Here is a 23,316-nt window from a genome sequence, read left to right as displayed (position 1 = left end):
TAACTGCACCACCTGTTCCTTTTTCCATTACCCAATCATATCACACATCCCTAGTTTAAAAACCCAGTCAGTTCGTTCTTCCAGAGGGACTCTTTTGCTTTACCCCACATGGACACAGACACTCTTGAGATACATAACCTGTTTGACAGACAGACACTTTGTTCATTCATACATCACTTAGTTTTGCACATGCATCTCACTTTGTCCTGATTCATCTGAGTATGTATTGCTGTGGTGTTTTGTTTGGTGTTGTCTAGTTAATTGTTTGCTGTTTGCTGTTCAGTCCTTGTTCAACCTGTGTTTTGTTCACCCTTGGGCATACACAACCCATAGGAAAACTTTATCTAAAAACATTAGTTACAACTGAGCAGACCACCCACCGAATTTTTTGTATTGGTTAGTAATCAGCTAAGCGGTTCTTGAGGCAGGCAAGTTCCGTTTAGGGGTGCTTGGACTATATTATTTCATTTCTTGGGTCCAGCACAGCCCCTTATCCCTAACCCATTTACTGTGTGTTTATAATAAATGTTTTATGTTTGAGGGTAACTTTGGTTGTCTGTGTCGTTTGTTCTCACTGTTCATGTACACTACACTAATTTGCATGAGTTTTATGTTACAGGTATCTGTACCATCACCCCTGGACTGCTAGAGCCACAGGGTTTGTAACAGGTGCTAAGCAAATGCAGCTTCTCCAACACTGGACATGCTGACCACTTTCTGCAATCAAGAAGAGCTTAATGACAACAACCGGCACGGTTCCCAACCAGGAGTTTGGTTCCCACCCAAAGGTTCACCTGACAAAATCTGTCCCAACCTGTAGGTTCACCTGAAAAAACAACATTTTGAGAAAAAATTACGTATCACTCTACTGAAACACAAATGTAATATTTTTAGGGAGATAGCATATTTAAAGAATATTGGTTAATACTTAAAAGGAAGTTTGAGGTATCCTTTCCATACATTTATCTCTTCAACCTTTTCAATATGTACGTCAGGTTCAGCTGTAATCAAGTTCACGATTTAACTGCGCTGACAAGACCATTCCTCATCCACCAAATGTAGCCCTTATGAATATGTATAGTCAGCAACCAAGCTTGTTAACATTCCCATTTAATACCAGCTCGACAGGTAGAGTACACATGCCTTATATTATTGGGCCTGCATCGATTGCAATAATCAAACAGTTCACAGGGGTCAAGAGGATTCGGCAGGGAGAGAATACAAACCTGATGGGAAATTGGTCAGTGTATTTTTGGTTGATCATGGTTTTAGTGGGAGGGGTTGGGTTGGGCACTTTTAAGGGCCACTCTGAGTCTCTTGTCTACTCAGTGCAGGAAGCACTGAGCAGCAGGCACACTGTTTATTGCTGTCTTGTTAGAAAAGCGATTTATGCTGCATCACTTTAAACAGCTCCATTTATTCCTGCATCTGTCATGGGCAGGCTGGGACGACGGTTAGCTAAGTTGTCAATACAAGTATGTTAGTCTAATTTGTCAAACATGTATCTAGCTACGTATTTAGAGGATCAATATCATATAATCTTTTCAGACATTTTGTATTTATTCCCCTGTATCTACATACCCCTGTTAAAATGCCAGGTTTTTGTGATGTAAAAGATTGTCAGAACTTTTTCCACTTTTAGTGTGACCAAATACCAGGCAATTTTGGCAAAAAACTTTCAGGTGTCCTTTAGAAAGCTGAAGAGGAAGTTCACCTTTCAGCACGACATCAACCCAAAGCACACTTCCAAATCCACAAAAGCATGGCTTCACCAGAAGAAGATTACGTTTTGGAATGGCCCAGCCAGAGCCCAGACCTGAATCCAATTGAACATCTATGGCGGTGATCTGAAGAGGGCTGTGCACAGAAGATGTCCTCGCAATCTGACAGATTTGGAGCACTTTTGCAAAGAATAGTGGGCAAATATTGCCTCGTGAAGATGTGCCATGCTAATAGACTCCTACCCAAAAAGACTGAGTGCTGTAATAAAATCTAAAGGTGCTTCAACAAAGTATTATTTTAAGGGTGTGCACAGTTATGCAAGCAGGTAATTGTGAGTTTTTATTCTTTTATTTTTCCCCCAGTTTGTTTTTCAATTGAATTGTTCACGTTATAGGTCACATTAAAGGTGGAAAAAGTTCTGCCATGATTTATCTTTGTCTCATTCTTTTACATCACAAGAATCTGGCATTTTAACAGGGGTGTGTAGACTTTTTATATCCACTGTAGGTGGGAAGTTGAATACTAGTTTTGCATCAGAACTCAAACAGAATTGTTATTAATGTATAAAATAAATCATGCAAATGAGCCATTTCTTAACAATTAAAAGAGGCACATTTCTGAGATAAAAAGACTAATAGCTGACCACTATAATAACACTCTAATTATCAAGAATCAAACAAATCAGTACTTTAAGCATGCAATCACTCCAGATCATTAATAATCTGTTCTCAGTTCATCAACTTTTCTTAAAGTATCCTGTTTCACTGCACCATATATTTATAGCTTTGCGTGTATACAAACCCAAGTATTAACCGCATATATAAACCAGAGAATAATGACTCGTACATTTTACATTAGGATTAATCGTCTGTCATAGGTTGCTACCAAAATAAAATATTTGGAGAATAAGATGTGTTTTTGAAACCCTGTAATGCTACATGAGTGTCTGAGACCTCCACGTCATCATGCAATCCTCTGTGAAAGAGTTTGTCGGTGGAAACGGGTTTTAAAAATGTAAACTTGTTTATTAGCCACGCCCATGTGTTAACCATGTGTCAACCATGTGTTAACCATGTGTTAACCACTTGAAATGTTTTCAAAATCCGTGAATAAGCTGTGGTAAATAAACAGGAAATAATGGTAAAAGTTGACCTAGGACAAATGTAAAATAGCTATCATCCCAAGGACTGCAGACAGTAGCTTAAACATCGAAGGATGAGCTGCCAGAATCAGAGAGATTAGATATTACCAAAATCAGAGACTGTTTATGAATAACTGCCAGAATCAGAGAGACATTCTGAACCGTTTTGCGGGACATTGTCTGACTGCTGGAGCTCTTGCCTTTCTGTCATGCTAGACATTTTAGAGTTTGTTCAGTTGAGATCCCTGGGAACTAGGCTCTACTACTATTAACTGAAACTGAATCAGTTTGCATACCATTACCCATTCAATATGGATGCAATTAATCAGATCATGTGAGTGCTCATGCATTGAGTGTGTATGTACACTGAGTGTGTGTGTGTGTGTGTGTGTGTGTGCGTGTGTGTGTTGAAAGCCCATAACCACAGGAGGAGACCGAAAATAGATGGGTTTCTAGAGCCGCACAAACACACAGGCTATTTGCCCCAGCTACCGTGCTATGGGAAGCAGGGTTATACAGCCAGCCGCCTCTGGTGAAGTAATGGACAGAACACACATTGGGTTACACCCAGCAGTTGAGACAATTAGTTATGCATCAGACTATGACCAGAGAGGGGAAGGATTTATTACACTGAATTATACTCCAATGTACAGTTCTTTCACAAGATATGTTCATTATTTTTCACCAAAAAAAAGTAATATATATATATATCCTGTCCAATTGTAATGCAATTTTCTATCATGGCCTTTCCTCATCCCAACAATTCCACAGACGGCGTGGGGTAGCTGAAGACATAGAAGCCGTTCCTATTCTTACCTCTACCAGCTACACGCACTCTTGAGGGTAACTCCTTCCCCAGCTTTATAACCGCGATTGAGGTCTGCCCTGTCCAGCGTATTCACTCTGAGCAGAACTGGAGCCCCCAGTGCTGGGGGGAAATTCTTCCTGTTTGGGTACTTCCAAGCACAGATACAATTCTCAGTGCTGATTTGTAACCTGTGTTGACAGCGCAATATGCTGCAGCAGATGAACTGAAAAAAAATGCACCCTCACATGAGAAATTTAAAGAACTTTCTGAAAGCCACGCACTTACTAAGCCATGCCTTAATGGTACCCTGGCTTCCTCCCATCCCAGTTTTGTGAAGTCCAAATTGTGCCTATTAACTTGCCTCAAGCAACATAACTCCTGGTAGCCCCAAGGGAAACATTTTGAACTGCAACAAAGCAGATCTTGCCAAGCTGGCCAATGACAATCACAACTGAGCTTGCGGGTGCCCGACCTACCACAAGGAAATACCGCAGCACAACGAGACGAGGCAAGCCTTGCCTGAGACAAACCCGACAATTCCTGGACTGTACTCGACCAATTCGCACTGCCACCTGCTGTATGCCACGACCAGGATTCAAACAATTGACTATTTTTGTTTCAGAAGGATTGAAAAGTGGCTGCACCAAGGCCTCTTTCACTTGGAAACAACACTCATACATTGCTGCTTGACTCATTGAAACCACACTCATACAACTGTGTTTGACCCACAGAAACACCACTCATTTACGGTAGAGCAGTTTGGCACATAGCAACAACACTCAGTGTGGTTTGACTTATGTAACACCACTCACATATTGCTGTTTGACTCAGAACACCACTCATACAGTGCTGCTGGACCCATAGAAACCAAACTAATATAGTGCTGTTAACACATAACAGAAAACTGTAACATAGTCCGTAACACGTTATGTAATTACTATGGACCCCCTTGGGATCATAGTAAATCCAAGCACATTTTCAGCACATCACGATTCATAGTCACAACACATCAGCACACATAATGTCTTGATGTGTCTTTGCGTGTTTGTTTGCCTGTCTGTGTGTGTGTTGGTCTGTCTTTATGGGCGTGTGTTAGTCTGTCTATATAAATATGTGTGTGTGTGTGTGTGTGTGTGTGTGTGTCACAAACTGAGCTTTGGAGACGGATGATCAACAAAAACAAATTATGTTTTTTTGTTGTTTTTTTCTCAAAACTGACCTTTCAAAGACTTTTCTCTGGTATTTCTCCTTACCGTAATATCTTACTAGAAGTCACATCCTGTAGATCCTCTTAACACAGTTAAAGTGCAGAAACAGCGGTGTAAGCTGGCCACCACTTGGATGGACATTACTAGGCTGTGTTCATTTGGGCACACCAAAGCAGATCTATGTTTTCCGCTAATAGTGTTTGGACTAATGACAGACTGGTCAAAAGTTTGTTGAACAGTTTTGAGAAGATGATCCGTTTTTCAGTTTATCCATTAATTGGTTGGACTGGCTCTGAAAAAAAATGTCCTTCAGGAGAAGATCTGATGTTCTTGTTCAACACAACCTGATTTTTGTGCTTTGGAATGATAAGGGCACACACATGCCCTTCCAAAATGTTAAAAAAATATATTTAATTACATGCATCCTGGCAAATTATTACAAACCAAGTCAAATAGAATATATATATATATATATATATATATATACACAGTATAGTAATTTGTTTCTTACCCTGTCCATCATCATTAGTCCGTTTGTTCATGTGCAGCAGTGGTCCAATCAGTGCAAACTCCCTCTAATTACTCGCAACTTTTTCTGTCCATGACAGCCAATCACACCAAACTTCCCTAAGATAAAAACATTTACTATTTTGTTTGTTTGGGACTCTCGTGTCCTTCTAGTGTCTGTGGCATAGACATGTGCGATAGCATGAAATGTAACCCTGTAGAATATTTCAACATTCAGACATTTCATGTTTACACACACTTGGCAGGAAGACTTGGTCCTGTGTTTTCTGTGGGCATGCAGAGCATGTTGCGCCTGTTGCTGTTAAATTAGTGCCGTCGTCAGAACCCTCAGTGCTCCTGCTGCTGAGGCTGTTTGTCGTTCTGGGGCTAGGGTGAATGAAGTTACTGGAGTCATCCCAAACTCTCTGTACAAACTGATTCTATTGTCGTTCATGTGGGATCACTGATATCATGAAAGGCTGCTCAGAACAGTTGAGGCGTGAGTGTATGGATCTCATTCAAGTCACTGTTAGACAGAAAAAATCTAAATTGGTCCTTTTCCTTCACTAGGTTACGGGAATTAACATTTTGGCAGGCTCCTCGAATATCATACCTGGTTACAGATTTACTGCTAATGTTTGGGGGTAACTTTTATCAGCAACTTCAATACTTTTTGAAAGCAAAGTTCATTTTAATAAGTAAAATGGGATTAAGGGATTCATTATGTAACCTTATTTTGGACAAATTAGGATTTCAACTCAACCTATGCTATCAGTAGTATTAATACACAGTTGCATAAACAACTGTCCCCATACATCTGAGTCACGCCTGAAATATAAACTCCACTGGATGTCCTTTACATGTTGACAATACACATACACTCAAAGGTCATGGCTTTTGCCACCTACAGTGGGGAAAACCCACTGTAAGTGCATAGTGTTTATTGCTGAAGATGGAACGTTATTACGATTCTGAAACCTAATTATCTACGAGCAGAAATGATGCAGATCTTGCACTTGATGGGTACAATGTGTTTTAAGCAGACAGGTGGTAGAGAACAGGTGTATTTCTGTATGATATCAGCAACTATTGTCCGATTGTAAGCATTAGAGATATCCGAATTGTGAAGGCTAAAGCATGTTTTCTCGCTAAAAGAAACATTCAGAAATGCAGTCATGACCCAAAGTGATCTTTACTGCATTTCAGCCATTCCAGAGGCTGAACTGCGCCTACAGTGATATGGGGCGAATGCTAGAAAAACAACATCTAGCTGAGACTAGCAGACTTTTAAGACACTGAGAAACCTATATTTTAAACTTATTAAAAAAGTAAAAGCAGTCTGCTATGTAAATACGCTACAGCAGAATAATAAATGATTGAGGAATACATGAACATCGAGTAATTATGCAAGAACACACATTTTTTACATCCAGGGTTTTTGTGCGAAGTCTTTTCACTGAAAAAGAGGCCCTTGTTTAATAGCTAGTTATAGACACTAAGAAATCCACAGGGGGTGATATGCTAGATCCAGTCTTATTGGTTAGTTCTGCTCCAATTATCTCTGGAGCTCTAACGCATATATTTAATCTAACATTAATTTCAGGAGTTATCCCTCATGTCTGGAAAACCACATGCTCCCACTGCATTAGGATGTGGATACCAGTGTCCTTGATAACTAATGCCCTATATCCAATCCTGGAGGCATTGGTAAGTAATAAGTTACATTCCTTTATATCAGAAAATTGCATTTTTAGTTGATTTCAATCTGTTTTCAGACCTGGGCACAATAGAATCAAAGCAACTACACTGTTTATAAATTAGATTGTAAAAGCATTAGATGAGAAATTACGCTGGGTTGCTCTGTTTGTTGACTTAGCGAAGGTACAGTAGAACCCTCAATCTTAAGAAAAGCTGTTTTCATTGGGCCTGGCAAAGGACACTTGCCTCTGGTTTCAAGATTCCCTTCCTGACAAAAAACAGGCTATTCCAGTTGATGGAATGAAGTCTTTATTTTGTGCAGTCCACAAAGAAGTTCCACAGGGTTCAATGTTGGGTCCTATATGGTTCACCATATATACACTGAACAAAATTATAAAAGCAACACTTTTGTTTTTGGCCCCATTTATCATGAGCTGAACTCAAAGATCTAGGACTTTCTCTATGTACACAAAAGGCCTATTTCTCTCAAATATTGTTCACAAATCTGTTTAAATCTGCGTTAGTGAGCACTTCTCCTTTGCCGAGATAATCCATCCACCTCACAGGTGTGGCATATCAAGATGCCATAGTGTACCACTGTGGGAAGGTATACATTCAGGCAAGCTGGCCATGGGCTTCCATTCTACACATATAATTTACTTGTGTGTATACACTAGGTAAGATACAGGGCGGACCATTCCCTGTATTTTTGGTAGTTAGAGACCCTAGCTTTTCCAAAGTAGTTTAGATTAGATTTTCACTTATACTGTCTTCGCTTTGGTCCCTGTCAGACTCTTTTCCTATATTGCCGTGCGTGTTAGAAAATAAACATTTGTTATGCACTGTACTTCTGGTGTCTGTCGTCCCTGTTTGCTCTCACAATACCACCTCTCGCCAACGAAGCTATGTGTTTACAGTTCCACTACCCTGAGGGCTAAATGACAACCAGACCAGGTCGTCGATAATAACATTAGAAACAATTACCAGTTGGATTCCCTATTAAATGTCTGCACAGAGTTTTTTATTGGGGTTCTGTCCCTGACCAGTGCTAGACCCACCTTGTGGAGAGATTCCAACTGTCCTCACTCTCTTGCTTGTAACTGGCCTGACATGGCCTTTGTCCTGTGAAGGAGCCCGTTTCTGGCAGATGATCAGACTCCCCGCCCTCAATATCCTCAGGCCAGAGCCTCTCTCGCCCCTCTCCAGAAATACCTCCCTCGGCGTGGGTAGAGTTGGCTGGCCACGCCACTTCCGAGTCTCCCGGCAGGAGAAACCCCTGGCAGGCCATGCCTGGGAGAAGCGTTGCTAGGATGTCCGGTCAGTCCACCTAGGGGAGATGGCAAGGACAACGGAGATTGGTCGGTTAATCTGGACCCATGCCGTTTCACTTTAATCTAACACGGGCCAACACTCATCGTAGCACCTTGCTCAGAAGGCTTTAGAGTGGACAGGGGCTTTTAGGGTGGGGAGGGTAGTGAGAGTTATGCCACAGAAAGATATTGATCCACATGTAATGAGCAGCCCTCTTTTCTGAAAGTGAAGGTCAAAACGATCTCAGCAATCTGGTTCTTTCTCACAGAGAGCAGCATCTGATAGGATACAAAAAAAGAAAAAAAACAACTCCCTCGGTTTCATCTAAAGGACAATGCTTTCTCACCATATTTCACTCTGGGATTTAAGAGCTGGGATAGGGTTAGGTGAGAAGAAAAGAAATGAACAGAATGACAATCTGACTTTTATGTTGCTAAACACTGTGGTCACCATAGAATCCAACTTCAAAAGTGGAAGAATAAGTGTTTTTGTTCTGCGTTTGAATCCCATCCCAACTAAGCTGTGAACCCATACTAATCTAATCAGTGTGAAAGGTGCTTTTGATTCGGTCAGGAATGTACCTTGTCAAGGGAACCCAGACACCCAAAGCAGTAGAAGATACAGGTTTCATAATCTGATATCGTCTAATGTTTCATCCCTCTCTCTCACACACACATTAACACACACCCATGCGCATTCAAGCACACACAAACACGCCAACGCCAAGTCCCACACAGTCCATCCACTGTCACACGCCAAAGTGGATGACAGCGACGGCCAGATGGGCAGGTGGCAATGATCCTGAAGAGAGTTCAGTGTGTCAGTTCAACACTTACGACCCTCCAGGAAATAAAGTAGGGCAGGACACTGAGGCCTTTAATGACATCCGTCACTGGCCACAGAGATGGAAGGACTGGAAGAGGGGAGGGAAAGAGAGAGTGAGAGAGAGAGAGGGACGACGGTGGGAGGAGAGTGGGAGAAAAGGGAGGAGAAACTGGGCCATAATCTCTTCATGACCTGGCAGTCACTGTAGAGTACTTTTAGATCAGTTAACAAATCCTATCAAATATATTGCCATCCCACGATGAGGTAGCCGAGAACAGGGCCGGAGGGTGGGGGCTCCTGCAGTTCTTATTAAACCTCTGGAAAGAAAGGAGCGTTTGTCCCCTCCGGGAGTTGCTGAGGAACGGATCGGAGAACAGGAGAGCAGGGATTAACGATGAGAACCGGGACAAACGGGAATTCAGATCTCATTTCGGACACCGTTGAAGTCCCCTTTTCACACAGGCAGAATGAGTGTCCGTGTCAGAACGTAAGTTGGTCTTACAGGAGGATGTGTGGGACACTTGTGGTGGCCTAGCAGAAAGGGCTCCTCCAGATCCTTGAACCAAGAGGTTGTCAGTTCAAAACCCAGGTGAGGACATATTAAAACCCTTTTTTTTTTTTGTATAATTAAAAATACAGTTTCTTAAGAAGAAGTTACATATGTGTGTTAAACTACATGTGTGTTAGGTATGTTGGTAGGTAGGGCGAGATAAATTATAGATAAACATATCCAAATCAATTTCAACAGCAGCAGAATAACACGCATTCACATGTGATATTCCCCTGCGTAAATATGGTACAGCCTTTTGAATCTGAAATCTATGCATTTAATAAAAACGTAGTTTTATGACACACCGGAAATACATTCCCCACACACATGAAGAGCTTGTACCTTTTCAGTCTCTGATACCACTGTTGTCCACATGGTGATGTCACCCCACCTCCCCCAAAGGCAAACGCGGACGGCCTCCAGCTCCAGCGGGTGACGTGGTATCACCCCACGCTGCCCCGTATCCAACGACAGCCGGTAACAACATGGAGGGTTGTCTCTGAACCTGGAGCACTAATGACTCCGACACCTGCTCCAAGTCATCACAGATGTAAGATCTGCAAATATCATTATGGTAATGGAGCATCAGCTACTGTGGTGGATAATTGCTTTTCTGGTGGTGAGAGTAAACATGACTTGACATCCGGAATCGACTAGGCACTTCATCTGTCGTTAATCATCAGGGCTTTGACAAAGAGAACATGGGAACAACTGTCTGCGTTGTTTCGCCTTTTTGGCCGATGACAATGACAGACATCAAAGACAACCCGGAGATGAGACCGATGAACATTCACCAAAAAATGTAACATTCTAGGCTCGTGAGGTTGCTTGGGAAATTAACGCGTGTGAGCGTGTGGGTTTGAGGGGAGAAGGTAGCGAATGAGGGCAGCGTGCTATGGGAACAGAGTGTGTCCGGTTTGTTTCCCTTTGTTTGGCGTTCAAGGGAACAGTGATTACTCAATGTGTGAGTGTGATTGGAGTGAACTATGTCCTGCTGTGTTTTCCGTAGGATCAAGATGGATGTAAACTCTGCAGTGGTTGGTCAGTCATGCAATCATAATCAACACATGATACAGTTTATATACTGATGATGGGGCTATTCATCTGTTTCAGTCGTACTGGATCTGGCTTTGAGACCTATAAGTATTTATAAGGCTTCCTTGTTTATCCAGATATTTTGAAATCCAGAAGTGGGCCCCGCATTGTAGGAACATTGGTTTGGTTTAGTTATTAAATAGTGGGATGCGTTCAACTTCCCAACATTTTACCATTGACACTGTTTACATTGACATTTAAAGCAAAAAAAGCAATAGGCAATGTGTTCCTCTCAGCTTCTGTCAAATGTAGGCTGACAGGCAAAAAGAGAGGTAATATTCAAAATGTTACATTTTGTTTTTCTTTCTTGTAAACTCCATGGCAACAGCACACAGCTAGTAACTGTATTCACACTGGAAGATTCAGGCAGAGATCTAAGTGTTGCACTCTAATAATGACTAATACTAATTTGAAAAAGTAATTTAAAACTTTGAAGCAAAAAACTTCTATTTCCGGCTTCACAACAACCAAACCTGCAATCTTAAAAGAGATGGTTTCTTTGCTGAAAGAAAACACAGAACTGAAGGTTGTTTTAGTACTGCCCATAGGGTGATGTACCTCTGAAACATTTGGCTTTCTTTTGTAGCTTTGTGTGGAAGGTGAAGAATAGCCCAAAGGAAGGAAGCTGGGCACTGCAGGCATTCTCAGATGATTTAAACCCAGGAGTTAAAGCTAAAGGGGCCCAACAGCCGTTCCCACAGCAGACCTTTAGGCTCTCGCCGACAGTCATTGTAAAGAAAAGAAATATCCTTAAAGGTGCCCTCCAGTCACATTATCCCTCCATTGAAATGTCCAAGCTCCTCCAAAATCACACACCCTTTTCGTCCTATAAACCAATGTTTTATGTGCAATGCAGGATTTGAAATATCCCAACTTGAAATATATTTCATGTAGATGATTATGTCACCAGTGCGCTCCTTTAGTTGTCTAGGCTGGTGAAATAAATGTAGAATTGTAAATAAATCAACAGTATTGCAGGGGTCTGTATGTACCAGAATCATGAAAACAAATATGTTTTAAGAAGATACGACACGTACATGATGGACACCTACACGACACAGCACACCATTTCAGGCTCCTGTTTTGGCCTGACAGCGCCACCTGTGCAACCTATTACCAAAAAGTGCAGACTGCATTTTTTAAGAGTATAGTTTTGGAACCAGCCAGTTGTACTTTCCTGAATTGTATTACCTCTTCACCACTACGCGCCACGTAAAAAAGATGTAAACTCATTGAAATCAATGAAATCAATATATATTTTTTCGATCAGACACTACTTTTGGTAACAAAAACAACGAAGGTAAGACGCAGTTTGTTGTTGTAATTTAAAAGAAGTATGTTTGTTATTGACATACTGATTAATAGTTCAGTGAGTGTTGGTCATAGAGAAACACGGCTATCACTGTTGGAATATGTGAAGTGGCAGCTTTTGAATGTTGTATTGTATGTGTAGAAAACGTTTTCTCAACCTATCTGTCTACATACATATGGGCATGCACGGTTCTAAAATACGGTACTGGTTTTGCTATATGCTTATATATTTGCTTGAAGTCTGGAATGTTATTTAATTTGGGCAAAAACTGTTTTGATAGATTCACAGTTGAGACGCTTCTCATTCCAGTAGTGTATCACATTCAGGTATTCACACGTTTAAAAACCGTACTACGCCATGGTGATTGGGGTAGGAGCAACCTGTATATAGAGAACCTAGGGATGAAGAGGATAAAACATCATTAGCATAGTGCAGCATTACTTCAAACAATAATATGTACATTTCACTTTGTTTAAATGGACCAACCTGTTTCATACTTTAGTATGGCTATAAGTTTGGAGACAGCATGTAAGTACACTTCGGCTAATTAGTAATGCATTTTCAGGGAACTGACATGTCATTTCCAATCATGCATTATGACTACACAAAATGATGGAATCAGGTCTGTTTTTGCCAACCTAACCGTGCTGACCTGGACCAATGGAAAGAGCAGGAGCGGGAGAGAAGGCTGTCTTTGGGGCTGGCTTCTTGGTGACACCACTTAAAATCAGCTGTAGGCAGGGTCGGGTAGGTTACTTTTTAAATGTAATCTTTTACTGTTACAAATTACTTGTCCACATTTGTAATCAGTAAGGTATCTTTTTGATTACTCAAACTCAGTAACATAATCTGATTACTTTGAATTACTTTTAGATTACTTTCATATTAAGAGGCATTGAAAAACAAATAGGAATAGCCTATTGCCAACTGAACACATTTTGTGAGATCAATCAATGTTAGAGTTTACATAGATGGCCAAAAACGGAATTAGCATTTTACCTCATGGGTTGTGTAGGCTACAGTGCCTTTGGACATGTGTTTCTAAACCATTGCTCTTTACTTCAATATGATTGGGCTACATCTCTACATTACATGCTAAAGGTCTGTCAGATATTCAGTCCTTCCAATTAATCCAATAAACCTTGACCTTCCAGAATCTGACCTTTTCTCTGAACATAACCCAAAATCTAATGATGCTTTAAACTGTTCTGTTATTTGTGTTTTATTCATGTTTTTAATTGCTTCAAAACATTGTTGAAAAAGAAATGGCAATTACTCGAAAAGGGTATTGACATTGTTGTATATAAAAATTAAGATATCTGTAGCTTTTCGTGCGTAAACTAAATCTGCAGTAGTCTGATGATTCGCTCAACAACCAACATTGTCAAAACGTTGCAGAAACCCCTGGCACGCGCACGCACGTTTGCAATCGTGAACACCTGCATAGAAATATAAGATTTACCCGCGCGAACGTAACCTGCAATTATTATGGCCACCAGTGATGGATTTTCAAACACGCAAATGAAATAAATAAACTGTAATTATAAACGTGCACTCTTAGCTTAAAGTAAATGACGTCAGCAGCCAATGATAACCAATTAACAATTTTTTTTTCTGAGATGCAAAGCAAGCAGAATCACATGGCCTACCTGTATGGACGGACTTTGGCAGAGTGCTTCCCAACACAAAGATGTAACACCAGGTAGGCCTGTCGCCTGTCATTGTTCTGAGAATTATGTGTCAAATAGATGACTAAATAAAATGTTGTATGCTTCTGCTAATATTACCGAACCAACCAAAACCGGAGACCTTTAAACTAGCACTTCCTCTGTCACTAAACTGCTTATGCACGTCCACTTTTGCAATTCATATTTTGCTTAAAAAATATATATATATATATAATTTTGGTTCATGTTTTAATAACATTAAATAGTAAACTCAAACATGTAACGTGTCTTAATTATTTCACGCACCTTTTTTCAAAAGTAACGTAACGGATTACAGTTACTGTTTTTTGGTAATCTGTTACATGTAATGGATTACTTGTAATATGTTACTCCCCAATTCTGGATGTAGGTAACAGCTGCATTTATGATAATGACCGCTATGCTAGGTGGCTTTGCAAGATAACTACTGTTTGACTTCACATGATGCTAAATGTACATTTCCACTCTGGTACCGAGCTAGCGCATGGCAACTAGCATTTGTTTGTTCGAGAACCCTCTGTTGACCATAGTGAACAAAGCTACAAAGCAAAGTTTTCCGACTTGCATTTTTGAGTCCTTTTCAATAGTCTATACTTTGACACACATTATGTTTAGCTGAATTGACTGGCCTTTCTATTCATTTTAAAGTTGCATTTTCTATGTTGCCACTTGACAGAGAGACCCAGGCATTTGAGAAAGTTAGCAATGCAATTTAGGGCAACATTTTATCTGTCTGTGCTTGGACGTTAAGTAAGATTAACTGACAAGCCTGCATTCAGGTGTGATAAATAACCATTCATTTTGTATATGGCCCTGCCTGTCCAGTTCCTTTCCCTCCCTCTCTCCCCCTCTCTCACTCTCTCCCCCTCTCTCACTCTCACTTTCTCTCTCTCTCACTTTCTCTCTCTAAATATATTCAAGTGTGTTTCTGTGTGGCTTTGAATCTATTCCATTTTCCAGATACAAGTCGTTGATGATGTGCCATTCAGCAGCATCAGAGCACACAGGTGTGACTAGCAACATGACTGACTCTGTGTCCACGGTCTTTTTTTTTCAATTGGACTAAGAACGTAGTTGGAATTCCACCATTCACATTTGGATAAGTCTGAGTCTCGACCCTTCATGTCTAGTCATTGTTATTAGTGTCATTAATAATCTCTGTTCTGGTAAATTAACAGTGATATCAATTTTGTTCTGGTTCAACCACAACCATATTTTCTTTCCAGCAACATGATCTTAACTATGGTTGACATAGGTTTTTAGAAAGACAGTGTATGCTGATCACATACATACACTGTAGGTATGATTTCCCATGATGCGCAGAGGCTGAGTAGTATAGATCTGATATCAGTTCTCACCTGGAATTTGATCTTTACCTTGGTCAGAATTATAATTTTTGAACAGTAATTTTTGAACAGTAATTTGAAAAGTAATTTTTGAACAGTAATTTGAACAGTAATTTGAACAGTAATTTGAACAGTAATTTTTGAACAGTAATTTTTGAACAGTAATTTTTGAACAGTAATTTGAACAGTAATTTTTGAACAGTAATTTTTGAACAGTAATTTGAACAGTAATTTTTGAACAGTAATTTGAACAGTAATTTTTGAACAGTAATTTGAACAGTAATTTTTGAACAGTGTGTCCTGTAAGCCATCTGTGGATTTTTGTATAATGCTCTGAGGCTGAGCGACATGAAAGTCAATGACCTTAACCATTGACTTATGTGAGAAAGAGAGATGTAGCCTTCTCTAGTATAAAGATCTTATCATGATCAAGTATATAAGGACTTTATGAACAATGATCCCAAAACAGTTGTTGTTGTGTTCATTTGGCATACGGTATGTTTTCACTTTTACAGTTCAGTATACTAAAGGAAAACTTTAGTTTCAACTTAAGGAAAAAAAAAAAAACATTTGAAACATAACGTTCTCAACTACTTGTGCACATTAATAACATTCCTCCCACCAGAAAACAAAATAATATATTTATGACCTTATGTGGCAACTTGACCCGGAACATAAAAAGTGTATACCTGACTAGCACAGAATGGGAGGGTTAAATACTATGTCATTGGCAACTGTTGAACATGCTGCCTGCCATCTCTCGAGAAGCACCATGCAGCCAATAAATATTTCATTTTGCTCAGGTCCATGTTCAGGAACACTTGAAACCCGAAAAAGAAAAGCAATATTTGCATCTGTTCTCCTTTGTCAGAGCTACCTGTCCAGTGCACTGATAGGGCCTGCTTCAGGGCACTGGAAAAGGGAATGTGGACATTTGTCAATTTGTTCTGAAGGTCCATATGAGACTTCACTTCCTCATTTGACTGAACCCGTTAGAATTGAAAAGGAGTGGGGATCTGCCAGGATGAGCGCCCAGGGACCAATTAGGATTAACTGTTTTGCTCGGGGCCAGAACAGATTTTCAACTTTGCAAAGCTTTTGGAATCAATCTCCCAACCTTTTCGGTTGCTGGTTAGATGCTTTAATTGCTAGACCACCTGCTGCCCCACTGTCAGCACAGAACCACTGGAGGGAAATTTAGTCTTCACTATTTCAACAATGTGCAACACTTTCATTGGGGGGGGGGGGGGAATGCATGTCGTCCTTGGTCACGTGGGAGCTGAAAGACTGTCTCAGTCATTCCAAAACATTCAGAAGTTATGGGGCCACCACAGCGAGATAACAAATAGGAAAAACCATGTTCATAGCTGTGATATGTTCTGACGGGCATTTTCAGAGGGCACCTAAAGCCCCAACGGTAATCAGGCATCCCAGATAACTCCCCTGTCGCATGTCCCACCCCTGACACCCCGGAAATTAATACCCGGGCCTCCATTTTCCCTCACCTGCCGGGGGCTGAAAGGGGAATTACAATGCTCTTGCATTTTGATTTTATTTCCTTTCAATATTTATTTATTTTACCTGTTTCTCCCCTTTCGCTGCGGTTTGATTTGACAGATGTGGGAACAACGAGGCTGAGTGTCTGTGTGTGTCTGTGGGGGATGGGGGGTGGGATTGGGGGGATGGGGGGGTCGAGGGGTGAGGAAGTAATCTCTCCAGACGAGGGCAAGGTAATTTCATTTTTCTCTGAGCCATCATAAGTTTGTCAGCTGGCAATCACGCCGTGTCAGGTTTTCTTCACCTCCAGAGAATCGCTTTGGTTTACCATGGCCAACAAATATGCAGGCCGATGCAATTTAACTGCTCTGGAATTCTAATAGGGTATAACCAATGACAATTGTGCCTGGGTGTTTGTGTGTGTATGTGCATCTGTGTGTGTGTGTGTGTGTACGTACAAGTGCATGTCTGTATATAACCAAGAGCAATAATGTGGGCATATAGAATGCAAATGATGCTATGAAATTTATATTAGCTTTACCATAGCATTCTTAAGTCTGTGAAAGCATGTCCTGTAGCAGACAGTTAAAATCATTGCATTCCATGTTCAATTTGTTGCACTAATCCGTCTGTCTTTAAGATGGTGAAGAGAGTGAGTGATGGGGTGTCTCACACTCATCAGGGATCTAAATTCACCAGGATTACGGGGTCAGAGAAGATAACGCAGGGAATTCTGCCCTGATTTATATTCACCCAGGAAGCTGCGCCCATTGGCTAAGATTACATCAAACAGAGAGTCTTAGTACATCACAACATCATAGAATTCTCTATCCCAGCTGTCATTCCGGAAATATTTGACCTGGTTTTCTTTCCGATTTATTTTTCCTATGTTCGGTTTTTCTGTAATATTCTGGTTATCGGTGCTCAGACAGACTCAACACATAGCATGCTATTCCTACTGAGATATCACTTTCAATTTACTTGACCTTTACAGTGTTGTACAGAGAAATTTAATGAAGCACACATGCTGACACACACACACACACACACACACACTATCTCTCTATATCTCTCACACCTGCAAATGCACACACACACACACACACACAGACACGTGCATATGTGCACACATGTTCATATAAATACACACAATTGAATGTTCATTTCTCTAACAAAAGCTGTCTCCAAAGGCGTTTCAGAGAATTTGGCAGTACATCCAACCGGCCTCACAACCGCAGACCACGTGTAACCACACCAGCCCAGGACCTCCACATCCAGCATCTTCACCTCCAAGATCGTCTGAGACCAGCCACCCGGACAGCTGCTGCAACAATCGGTTTGCAGAACCAAAGAATGTCAGCACAAACTGTCAGAAACCGTCTCAGGGAAGCTCATTTGCATGCTCGTTGTGCTCATCGGGGTCTTGACCCGACTGCAGTTTGTCGTCGTAATCGACTTGAGTGGGCAAATGCTCACATTCAATGGTGTCCGGCACTTTGGAGAGGTGTTTTCTTCACGGATGAATCCCAGTTTTCACTGTACAGGGCAGATGGCAGACAGCGTGTATGACGTTGTGTCAGTGAACGGTTTGCTGATGTCAACGTTGTGGATCGAGTGGCCCATGGTGGCGGTGGGGTTATGGTATGGGCAGGCGTGTGTTATGGACAACGAACACAGGTGCATTTTATTAATGGCATTTTGAATGCACAGAGATACCGTGACGAGATCCTGAGGCCCATTGTTGTGCCATTCATCCACGACCATCACCTGATGTTGCAGCATGATAATCAGTCGGTAGCACGGCCTCATGTTGCAAGGATCTGTACACAATTCCTGGAAGCTGAAAATATCCCATTTCTTGCATGGCCATCATACTCATCGGACATGTCACCCATTGAGCATGTCTGGGATGCTCTGGATCGGCGTATACGACAGCGTGTTCCAGGTCCTGCCAATATCCAGCAACTTCGCACAGCCATTGAAGAGGAGTGGAACAACATTCTACAGGACACAATCAAAAACCTGATCAACTCTATGCGAAGGCGATGTGTTGCACTGTGTGAGGCAAATGGTGGTCACACCAGATACTGATTGGTTTTTGGACGCTCCCAATACAGTGAAACTGCACATTATAGAATGGCCTTTTATTGTGGCCAGCCTAAGGCACACCTGTGCAATAATCATTCTGTCTAATCAGCATCTTGATATGCCACACCTGTGAGGTGGATGGATTATCTCGGCAAAGAAGAAGTGCTCACTAACACAGATTTAGACAGATTTGTGAACAATATTGGAGAGAAATAGGCCTTTTGTGTTCATAGAGAAAGTCTTAGATCTTTGAGTTCAGCTCATGATAAATTGGGGCAAAAACAAAAGTGTTGCGTTTATAATTTTGTTCAGTGTATGAAAGTAAGCATATTTGATGTGCTTGGGTAAAGGTCATCCAGAAATCCTTCCTCTGCTTCTTGTTATGTAGCCTTTTTTTTCAAATATTGCTCTGTGACAGATTGACCTTATCTGAGTAGCTGAAATATGAGTAGAAGAACAGTAGAACACTTGATCGAAAGCAAACTAATTTCATGCCGCTGTACTGCAGTGTGTTTTGTTAATTCCGGTTAAATGTCAGGTGAAACACCGGTCAGGTTTTCACTCCTACACTCTAAACAAGCTGCTCAATGGGAAGTGAGCAGAATCCATATCAATAACTCTAATAACTTTGCCCTGTCTCACAAGAATAGTTATGCCTGATTTGTTTCTCGTAAAATGTCAGTCATTTTGAAAATCATTCAGGGAGACTTTTCAAACCTTCCAAGCACCATTATGCTATTGACTTAGAAAAGCTTGTTTACTGCCATGCGTAAACTAATGTCAAGTGTAAAACTCTCGCCCTCAATACATCAGCATAATGATTAGCTGTATTTTGGGGGGTTAGTTTGACCGTGTATTAGATATTCCGGATGAAATTGCAATTCATTCAATAAATATTCTACAATACACTGATACAATACAGATTGTGTGTTTTTTATTCTTCCATTGATTAATGTTCCACAAATTGATGTGTTATCTTGATTATTACATTTGTTCTATGATGTTATATTATCAAATAAAACGAGTCATTATTCCCACAGTAGACTTTGGCAATAGATATGTGTCAAGCCATTTGGACACCATAGTAGAAGGCTCAGTATTGTCTTTGACTTACCTGTCGCCATGTTTGTGCTGACTGATTAGAGCAATCACCCAGATAAGCAAAAGGAGGGCAAACCCTCTCAGTAATTGTGTGTGTGTGTCTATGCATGTGCAGGGATCTTAATCTGCGTGTGGTATCTGTTTTTGCGTGTGTGTGTGTGTGTGTGTGTATGGCAGAATGCCCAGGTAAAGATGCGTATCTTCAGGCTGGGATAAAAAAACATAGTCTCCACCCAAGTTAACCCCCCCCCCCCCCCCCACACACACACACACACACTACAACACAATATCCTGTTGTCATTGGAGCCTATCAGGCATTGAGCACAGTGTTTTGGAGCGAGCGAGTGAAGGGGGATGTTGGCTGGGGTTCACTCTAAACACATAACATGTAATGGACGCTCAACACAACAGACAGAGGAAGCACAGGAGTCAGGCCCGGATCCTTTCCAGATGACGCCCCGTTTGCTTTGCTCGTTGTCTCTGTTAGCTAGTGGTGGGAGATTTGATACCCCGCCACATGCAGGAGGTTAACGAACGTGCCCACTCGACCGATCTGAGGCACGACACAGCCCTGTGCTCCTCTCAACGTCACTGAAAACAGTTGAATCCTGTGGGGGCAAGGTAGCGTGAACTAACCAATCAACATAAACCTTTATTCTAGAGGAGGACATGACCAAACAAATACAGATGCTAATAAAGATGCCGCGTAAACATTGACATGGCCGGTTTGAACACTAGCCTAGCCTATATCTCTGTTGAAAACGTAGGTACACCACACCCACCCGAGATGTCACGTCGCCATTATGAATTGTGTATGACAGATATGCCACAGCTCTCAGCCAATCCGTATTCAGAGCTCAAAGCAGACAGTTTAAATTTACATAAGATATAAGGCATATACCCTAAGGCTTTCCAAGACCATGACATATTGATGTGGCCACAGCGATGTAAAATGTACTGAGTATTCCTAATCACAGGGTGTGGATGAAAGAGGGGTCACGTTCACGAACATCTGTGTGCCCATTGGCATTTGGCTCAGTTAAGGGATTTAGCATCCCTTTGTTTGCGATAGATAATAGAATAGTGACTTTTTCTTTCGGGTCGGTCCCCGCTAACCTCTACCGAGTGACATCATCACCAGGCTAGGCTGTTACTATGGAAATGAATGCAAAGAGGAGGAGCATGTGTTGATCCTGCATAATGCCACCACTAGGTTCCTACACACACACACACACAGGCATACACACACAAACTCCTACATATCCCTGTCAGATGCCTGGTCCATTCTTGCCGGGGAAGTCTCAATTCCATCTTAATTAGTATTTTCGTGTAAAGACTAGAGGAAGTGGCTCTCTGGTGAGTTATTTGTATTCAAAGGAGCTGTGATTGGCATGGTCTCAACACATCCAAGCCCATTCCTTGGGACTCCTGCCAAACGCTATTGACATTAAATGTCTTACCGGTTGTCCTCTGAGTAGGTCAATCCATTTATATCATGGCTGATCGAGAGGGGGCAGAACTGGAGGGCACAGGAGAAGAGGGATGGGGGGGGGGCTTGTGAATGGCTAGAGAAGCGAAGAGGTGAGAGGAGAGTTGAGGAGGGTTGAGTTCAGGGAAGGAGAAAAGAGGAGAGCAGAGGTGAGGGGAGATGAGGAGTGTTTGGATGAGGCGAGTTCAGGAAAGTGAAAGATGTGGTGAGGAGAGTTTTGGAGAGGAGGTGAGTGAAGGTGAGGGGAAGAGGTAACAGGGAGGTGAAAAGAGAGGAGACAACAAAGAGGCAAGAAGTGGACGCTCCAGTGCCATCCAATAATACCAGGAATGCTAACATTGGCCCCTGCCCACCACGCATCAGCTTTCTTTTAGAGAGTTTGTTTTCCTCTCAAGGCCAGGCAGAACATCCACAGTGTACTCAGCTGTGCATCGTGGTTACACGGATGATGAATAATGATCCCACCATGACTATATACAGGAGACCCAAGTTTGACTCGGTTTCACGGACGCCGAGCGAGAAAAGGATCTGCAGGATGCCTCAGTCCAAGCCAGGGCCATTCTGAGGCAATCATCCTAATGAAGGGTAACGACTGTCTCTGACCTGTCTGTGATGTCAGCCTCGTCGGTGGGCGCGGGGCAAAAGACGTTTCTTCAGAGACTTGCATGCATTATCATTGGTGATGAAGGTTTGGCTGGGGCCTCATCCGTGTATCTCATTGGGATGTTTCTGGTCCGCTGTAAGAGGGGATGAAGCACTGGGTTCAATTCCAGCAACAGACAGTGATTCCCTTTATTATGTAAATTGTACGTATTTCATTATTTCCTCACAACTGACGTTCCCCACAGCCAATCAGTCGGTAGCGTTTTCTGAAGACTTTTTGAATTGGGGAGTTCCTTATCTCCCACCGTAGCGCATCAGTGCCCCCCCCCCTGTCCTCCATGTTGCCGTCCCGAAACAAGGCACGACTCTTCCACTGACGCCCGTTTGCCTCCTCTGGCCCGGCGGATCCGACCGTAAGCCCGTCCATCTGAGGCTCATCAGCCGACTCGGGGATCGGGAGAACGCGCGCGCCAGGCCTGCCAGCGGACAGGCATCCGTTCTGCATTATCACCCCCCGCGGCCCCGCTACGACTGGACCGTGCCCTCCCGACGCCCCATCCCGTGCCGTGGAGTGAGGCCAAACCCACAGCAAAGAAGCCCAGCTCCGCTCTGGTTGGTTTGTTCCGGGCCTAAGCGTGTGGGGAACTCCGTGGTAACGACGGTGGTTACGAACCCACCCAGGATGTCGGTCGTAAAGAAGGAGAAAAAAAATCAAGGGTATTATGTCTGTCCTGCTAACGGCAGAGAGAGTGCGTGATTCCAGTGGCGATGCCTGGAACGATTTGCCTACACAGAGACTGTCAGCCGTATGGGTGACTTGTAGTGGATGGCGGATATGCTGAAGATAACCTGATTCACAGCTGCCTGGGGTTAGCCATTAAGCTCCTGCGGTCAGTGAAGTCTGCGCTGGGGGAGCTAATCTTGTTGCAGCGATGTTTGAGCTAGCACTGCAGTGCATTAACCCTGAGTAATCCCCATCGCGCCCCCCTTCACTACGCTTCCAGGTCTGTAGTTAGTCCCTCCGTCCGCCCTTTCTATGGTTTTGCCATGGTCCCGAACTCACAGGGTAATCAGCTAGGGAAAATAAACGTCTGAGGAGGTCGACAGGATCTGTCATTTCCCAGTGGAAAGAAAGCGAGAAATAAAAGAATAATAAAACAAATAATAAAGATTTATTTCAAATCTCAAAAATCAAATAAAGGTCAACGTAATATTTCTTTTTGTTATCTTAAATTGTGTCTTACAGCTTCTAGCTGAACTGATTAAACAACGAAGTGCCCTGTTTTTCTCTGGGGGTGGAACGTCAGAA

Source organism: Esox lucius, chromosome 20 (assembly GCF_011004845.1).
Source record: "Esox lucius isolate fEsoLuc1 chromosome 20, fEsoLuc1.pri, whole genome shotgun sequence".
NCBI lineage: Eukaryota > Metazoa > Chordata > Actinopteri > Esociformes > Esocidae > Esox > Esox lucius.
The sequence above is the reverse complement of the archived record's forward strand: the minus strand, read 5'-3'. Positions refer to the sequence as shown.